Source organism: Populus euphratica, unplaced genomic scaffold (genome assembly GCF_000495115.2).
Source record: "Populus euphratica unplaced genomic scaffold, PopEup_1.0 scaffold1529.1, whole genome shotgun sequence".
In the NCBI taxonomy this organism is placed as follows: Eukaryota; Viridiplantae; Streptophyta; class Magnoliopsida; order Malpighiales; family Salicaceae; genus Populus; species Populus euphratica.
This window is the reverse complement of record NW_011500786.1, coordinates 80,467-88,379: the sequence shown is the minus strand read 5'-3', so window position 1 is coordinate 88,379 and position 7,913 is coordinate 80,467. Positions and strand designations below refer to the sequence as shown.

The 7,913-nt window shown below is 28.3% G+C and overlaps 1 protein-coding gene across 1 annotated transcript in view; it reads left to right on the top strand.

The window, feature by feature from the left end:
• The first annotated feature begins 2,564 nt into the window (after positions 1–2,564).
• The window catches only part of LOC105116364 (probable disease resistance protein At4g27220), a 48,979-nt gene continuing 43,630 nt past the window's right edge, over positions 2,565–7,913 (top strand). The window contains exon 1 of the mRNA XM_011013686.1: positions 2,565–2,852. The gene's annotated coding sequence lies outside the window, so the exon portion shown is untranslated. The remainder of the gene's footprint in view (positions 2,853–7,913) is intronic.

Below are 7,913 nucleotides of genomic sequence, written 5' to 3'. Positions count from 1 at the left end.
AAAAATAATTTTTTAAAAATTAAAAAAATATTTTAATATATTTCTAAACAAAAAACACTTTAAACTCCTAAAAACACTCACATGAAAGTCTTTTGAACTCTTTAATAGTACATGATAGCATAAGAGTTGTACCTTATTATTTTCAATTAATTCATTCTTTTAATAAGATTAGATATAATTTTTAAACTCAGATTGGCTTAACAGGTCGACTCAGGGGTTGAACTTGTCTAAATTTGTCAAAAGATCAGCTGGTGTAACGACCCGGCCAACCTAATGGGTCAACTCGTCAAGACAAGGCACGACCTTGGTGAGACTCAGTATATTTTTTTTTCAAATATGGGATTTGAAAGTCATTGGTGTATATACTTTATGTTCTCAAGAAAAAAATTATGTGTTTTCAATGCGGGATAAAAAACTTTTTAGTTTAAATACTTCAACTTAAAAGATAACATAATATCTTTTTAATGTGAGATTTGAAACCCATTACTACATATACTCTATATTTACAAGAAAAAACTGTATTTTTTCAATGTGAGATTTAAAATCCGTTAGTATATATATATTCTATACTAAATCCATTAGATTTAAAAGTTTTTATTTTTTAATATGAGATTTAAAATCCATTAGTATATATGCTCTATGTTCACAAGAAAAAAATTATGCTTTTTCAATATGGGATATTTTTTTTTTGTTTAAATACTTAAACTTAAAAGCTTAATATAATATCTTTTTAACGTGGGATAAAAAACTTTTTAAAATATTCTTTTAAACTTCATTATTTATAATATGTATAGCCTATATTTACATGTATTTTTTTTCTTAATTTATTCATATAAAATAGTAAAACTTTAATGTTTTAAAAATTTTTCTGTGTTGACCCAAGTTGACTTGGGTTGGCTCATGAAACCTGGAACCCAGCACTTTGACCAGGTCAACCATCAAACTGGATTTAATAACTATGAGATTAGGGTATCAATTGATATATTAGTATATTTCTTTAAAAAATCAACACAACTTAAAATTTTAAATTTGATATGCATGAAGAAAATGAATATATTATTTTTTTAATATATATTATCAAGTGAAAGTCTATATTACTTTATGCTTAATTTTTATTAATTAGAATGGGGTGGTAAAATTTAAACTTGTGACCATTTGATTAATAAGACTCTGATACATTATTAAAGAATCATCTCAACCTAATAGCTTAAACTTCTAGATGAGATTTCAAGATATGATTTATATTATTATCAACATACCTTCTAAAATAAAAGCTCTTTGATGTTGAAACTTGCACATGCCCATTTATTTTTAAGAATAAAAAATATTTATTTTTGGATAATATTTTTAAGAAGTGCAACCTTTCAAGATATTGTTTTTCTTTAATTTGATACAATTAATTTTTTGTGTGTCTATTTCTACAATCATTTGATTAAATAAAAAAATAATTTTAATAATCAGAGTCATTATATTACGAAACTAAATATCTTAATCTACATTTGTTCATTGGCTTTTTCAAATATATATTTAGCTATTGGCTTTATTTTATTATTTGTTAACATAAATCGTTATTAATTTATTTAATTAGATGTGTGTATAATATTTTTTAATTTATACTTGATATTTTTTATGTCAAAAAATATGTCAAAAAAGTTTACATGCTTAAGTTTTTTGTTGATAAAGTAAAAACCCGGTCCTTAGCAAAGAGTCAGTAAAATAGCTATTAATTATAACATAATTAAATTATCAAACAATTTATAATATATAAATAGTTAAATGATCAAAATTATTTCACTTCAGGGCAGACGTCTAATTAATTTGTGTGCTTTTAATTTTCTTATTTCCTCTGTATTTTATACCATATCATGATTTCTCTAATACACCTCCCGAATTGCATGCAAAATCTAGTTGCAGGCCGTAGATTCGTTTGCATATAAAAAATATTTTTTATGGTTTATGCTACAATTTTAAACCTGATATTCTAGGAAAAAACCATTTAATGGGTTCACCAGTAGTCTATCTAAAAATGTGATTAATGTTATTTTTTATTTACAAATTAATCAAAATAATACCTTTTATTTTATTTTTCAAAACTCAGTTTTTATATAAACACATTAAAGCAATTTAAAAAAAATTATTTTTTTATTAAAAACAGGTTGAAAGCTCCAAACCAGCTCACAATACCTTTATTATAAGAACAAAATATGTTTTTATTGTTATCATCTTCCTTTGATAGAAGTATCTAAAACTTTGTACGGTGAAGGCTTTATGGCATCTTACATGCCTTAAATTGGTTTTGTACATGCAGCAGCAATGTTTTCGCTTGCCCATGAATGCACCCAAAACAAATTGAAATGAGAATCATATTCCTTTTAGCCTGCAAATGTTGTCGAGTGGGATATAGGGACAATCATATTCCTTGAGTGGGATATGGGGACAGTCATATAGCTCGAGAGGGATATAGGGACACTCAAATATTGTCTTTAGCTTGCTTCATAAGGAAACCAAATTTGAAGCAAGGAATGCCTTCCTTTTTTTCTTTATGGGCAAATCAAATTCCTTGAGTGGGATAGAGGGACGATCATATAGCTCGAGTTTCATCCTTGGAAGTGGCAGAGAGTGTTCTTCATTTAATTAATTGTTGTCTTCTTTTCAGGTCCTTTCGTTCTTAATTTTCCCCTAATCATCATTTTCATTAAAAAGAAAAAGAAAAAAACCTTGAGAGATCATAATTGTAGTAACACTACATGCATTAAGGAATATATTTGTGGTTGCAATCGATTGATAGAGAGGTTGTGGGTGTCTAAGTGATCGTGAATCTTCCGTTCGTTCCTGTCTCTACTACAAACAAGGTGTGTAGTTCAACTAATTCCTGTGTTATTTGTTTTTGTTTTTATATTATATTATTATGTGTTCATGAAGAAAGAAAGTGAAATATTTGTTCAATTTAATCTCCATTTTCTCCCACCAGACTCACTCAATTTCTGTATGCAAGTTTTTATCGAAGTCTATCTCATTGTAAGGTTAAATAATTGTAAATAAAAATCAAATACCCATTATTAAAAAGATTGTGGTGTTTTAATTTATTAGTCAATTAGAAAACTAATTAGTTTTAAAATCTGCTTAATAATACATATATAAAATTAAATTAAGACTTTAATCTTGATATCTAACATTTTGAACTTTTACCTAAATTTGATATGGATGTAAAATCTACAAATTCACAAGACTAAAATTTCTCTGTGTTTGGTGAATTAAAGTAGGGTAATGGTCTAAATAATATTACTCTTGTAAAAGTTGGATCTCCTTCAATTTTCAACCTCATCTTTCTATTATAGTGAAAATAAAAATGAAGAACATTCTAATTAACTATAATATTTGGATTTAATAGTGCATGACTAGCTTTCACCACCATAATTTGATCTTGACACCATCATTCCTTTATTATTATTATTATTATTATTATTATTATTATTATTATTATTATTATATCACTTATGTTTTTTTTTTATTGGAAAGCCAAAAAATCCACGAACTTCATATATAGTAATAACAGACCTTCCCATTACTTAATAATTGAGGAAATTAGAATCATCTTCAATAGATAAAGCTATTATGTAATTATTTGCTAGGCTAAGCGTATTTGTATATTCATAGTTCCTGTTAAAATTCTACATACTATAAATCTACAAGGATTTGTATGATGTTAAGAGGACCATTCCCTTTCAGCCGATACTAGATAATTTATTGCGCTGCGAAGCGGGTCAAATTAATTTTTTTGGTTGAAGTAAAACAAATATGTAGATCTACTTAACATGCTTTCTAGTAGGAAAAAAAAAAACGTGGGGTTTGACGAAAGTGATTTAGTTGACTGTATAGATACAAAGACAACCTAAACAAATAATAAAAAACAATTTATCTAAAAAATTCAACATAATAATTTTTTTAAGAAAATATTAAGATGATAATATATTGAATTGACTTGAATATACCCATATCAACTCAAGTTAACTTACCAAGTCTCCGACCTCAGTCATAAAACCCTAATAATCATATAAAAACAAATAAGAAAAAAAATAGTGAGCCCAATTTCTAGTCAATTCAATATTGTAGGATAAAATAGAAAAAAACCAATTAAAAAAAAACACAAAAAACCACCCGATTCAACCAACCAAACCCATGACCTATGTCATGAGCGTCGCACATTTGCATCTTCGCGACGAATATGCGTCCACTCTCGTATGATATTGGAAAATGGGGAGACAAGAATTTCTTGTCTTTTATCAGTGTAAAGAGAGAATAGGAGTCGCCACCTTATATTTTGGTCACTAGAAACCCTCACTGGTTTCAGAGATCAGGCTCAGGAACTAGTTACGTAAAGGGAAGATATTAGCACCCAAAATACGCCTTCCTTAAGGTAAGCTGTATTTTTTAATTGTTTGATAAATGCTAAGGTATTATTGTGTTTTGTAATTGTTGGCTTGTCTAAAGTTTAAGATAAGTTTTTCTTAGTAAGGAAATTTTTATTTTATCAGGTAAAACCTAACCATTCTAATGTCTATATATAAAATAACTACTTTTTTAATATTGGGATTACGTCTTATGTATAAATTCATAATCCTGGATATTAAAACAAAACAAAATAATATTTTTTAGTATTGTTAAAATATTAGCTTAATTCTCATGTTTTTAATACAGTGGTTATTAAAGTCCAAAATGCATGTTAAAACATATTTTTTGAATTTGTATTGTATAAAAATATGATATGATTTTTTCTTTTTTTATCTTTGAGAGACTTGGTCGTATGCATGTAAAGAATATATTTTCTTAAAGTTTTCATAATATTTCAGAGAAAATATGGTATTTTAATATTGGATTCATATCTTTACAATATAAATATACAAACTAATATTAAGCAAAGTTGATAGAAAAATACGCAGGAAAATTAAAAATTTTAAAAGGATTTTTGAAAAAACAATTTTATATTTTTTTTGAACTAGGTCGAACCCAGCCCAGCCATTTTAATTTGGGTTGGACTTGAACAGTGAGAAAACTCTCCACTATTCATATGAATAGTTGAGATTGCAGCAAATGACGTAAAAGAAGAAGGAGAAAAAGGAGAAGAAGAAGGAGGAGGAGGAGGTTGACCTAACTATGGTGGTGATGTCATTAAAAGTGGCTTAAAGTCATGATGTTGTGGCGTCAGGCGGTGGTTCCTCCTTTTTTCTCTTTTGTTTCTCAATGTTTTTTTTTTGTTTTCCTTTCTTTGTTTCATATTTTTTGCTTTGGTTTTTCTTCTATTCTTCTTTCATTCTCTTCTTTGTCTTTGTTTTATTTTGTTCTTCTTGCCTCCATCCTTTTTTTTTCTACCTCCCACCAATTCTCTCCTCTATGTTTGTTTTTATTGTTTTCTTCTCTATTCCATTTCTTTCCACTCCTTTCCCTTCCTTTGTTTCCTCCTCCAAAACTGTCCCATTCATCCTCCTTTTTATAATCTCACTTGTCATTTCCCCCCTTTCTCACCATCTGTTAAGGGGAGTATTTATAGAGGCAGGGGGAGCGGGAGCTACCCTACCCCTTTATAGTCATGAGGACAAGGTAAGGTGGCAAAGACGACCTTTATGCAGTCCCAGAGTCGCCTGCAAGGCATGGCTTCCATGCCCGTTCCATGATGGTGGCAGGTCATGAGGGGTGTGGGTTCATGTCAGGGTTTTGGGCAAGTAAGGTGAGAGAGGGAGAGAAAATGCAAGTGAACAAAACTTCTTCTTCCCCTGTTAAGTGTCTAGGGAAGAAGAAGCATAATGCCATTTAAAACAACACTACTTTGTGCTTTTTTTTTAATGAACAATGCATGAAACGACGTTGTTTTGTATAAAACTTGTTGTTTCATGTAAAAGAAAATGACGCCAAAACATGTCAAATTCTAGATTAGTCCTCAATTTGTGATATGTTCAACCAAGTCCTTAATTGTAATTTTGATTTTATAAAACAGTTCAATTGCGTCCCTACTAAAAATCAAATGTCAGCCCTAAAGTTAGTTGTCTTTTTTTTTTTATTTCGGTCCTTGGTCTCGAATTTATGCAATTTGACCTTCAATTGATCAATAAACTTTTAATTTCTTCAATTTGGCCCTTGATTCAAACAATTTCAGTTCGTCTATTTACATGCCTTTTCTGGTTTGGTCCTTGGTTTCAGATTTCTTCAATCAAGTCCCTAATTAAACATCAAACTTTAGTATTTATGCAATTAAGCCCTTAATTTGACCAAATCAACTCTTAAAAATTATAATTTGACTCTTGAACTTTAATTTCTTCAAATTAAAACTCAAATTGACTTAAAAATAATTTTTTATTGCAATCAAACCCTCCATAAATTCAATTAAATCTTCAATAACATTTAATTGAGTCCATACACATCTAATTTTGGACTTTTCTTAAATTGAATTTTCTTTGTCAATAGAGCTCTCATCTGTCAAAAATAAAATGTCAAATTTCAATCTTCGTATTTGTGAACTTCCTCAACCAATTTTTAACCATTTTCTGGGTGCTCCAGCATCCTCTTCTCACTGCAATTATATATTTTTTAGATTTCTTTTGAATATACTTTTTTGATTTTTTTTTGGAAGAGAAAAGATGAATTTGGACAATAACCCAAAAAATAGGTTACGACAATGAGGCCGGGATAACCTCAAAGAAAGAAAAATAAAATAAATTATAAAGCTTATTTTTCAATCAATCCAATATTGAAGGATAAAATTTAAAAAAAAATCAATTGAAAAAGGATAAAAAACCCCTAAAGCAACTGGGCTAACCTGCGACCAGAATTATGAGACCATAATAAACCTATAGAAAGAAAATAAAAAAAATATGAATTAAAGGAATAAATTGAAAAAAATCAATTAAAAAAAGCTTAGGTGAACTCGGGTTAACCTATCAAATCTAGGTCTTAAAATTGGGATAAATTCATAAAAAAAATAAAAAAATTATGAAGTCAAATTTTCAATAAATCCAATATTGAAGGATGAAATAAAAGAAATTTAATTCAAAAAAGAACATAAAAAACCTAAGTCAAATCCATATAGAATAACTATTTATTATGTCTTGTTTAGTGCACTTCTATTGAGTATACCGAATACACTTCTAGGTTGGAGTTATTCTACTCAAGTTGCAACAAATTCTTATTATTATTTTTATAATAATAATAAATTTCATATTTGATTTGAAATTAAGATTGATTTCTTTTTGCTATAAATATGTTTTATATATGCTAATATTTTTTTTGCTCATCCATTCATGAAGCCTTTAGTCTTATATGATAATATGAAAAAAAATAAAAGTTGATCAAATTTGAAATACAAAATCCCCTTTTAGTTTGAATATTTTTGGCTTTGGCCTTCGTGCGCAAATCAAATTTGAAGTAGGGAATCTCTTTTAGCTTTTATAGATATATCATAAAGGTAATCATACACAAGTTACTATTAGATGTTAGCTTGAGTTTGGTCCTTGTAAGCGAGAGAAAGGTTCCTTACCAGATTTTGTATTTTTAATGACATAAAAATATATTCCAATACTAATAAAAAAGGCATAAAAATACGTAAGAAAATAGTATAAATCCTAAAAAAACTGGATCGAGCCTAGCTAAAAAGAACTAGGCCAAGATCTACCCAAAACAAAATTGGGCCAGATAGTTGGTTACTATGCTGTGTGCATAGTAACCAATGAATTATAATTGGGTAGTTATTGTGCAAAGCACATGATGTAACCATATTATTCGATAGTTTCACCCATATTTATCTAATGTTTTGTCCATGTTTTATATGTAAAATGCCTTGATATTCTTTGTTTTATGTTTTGAAGGCACTTTTGGATCAAAAATGCAAAAAGGAGTAAATTGGAGATAATTGACAGATTTGA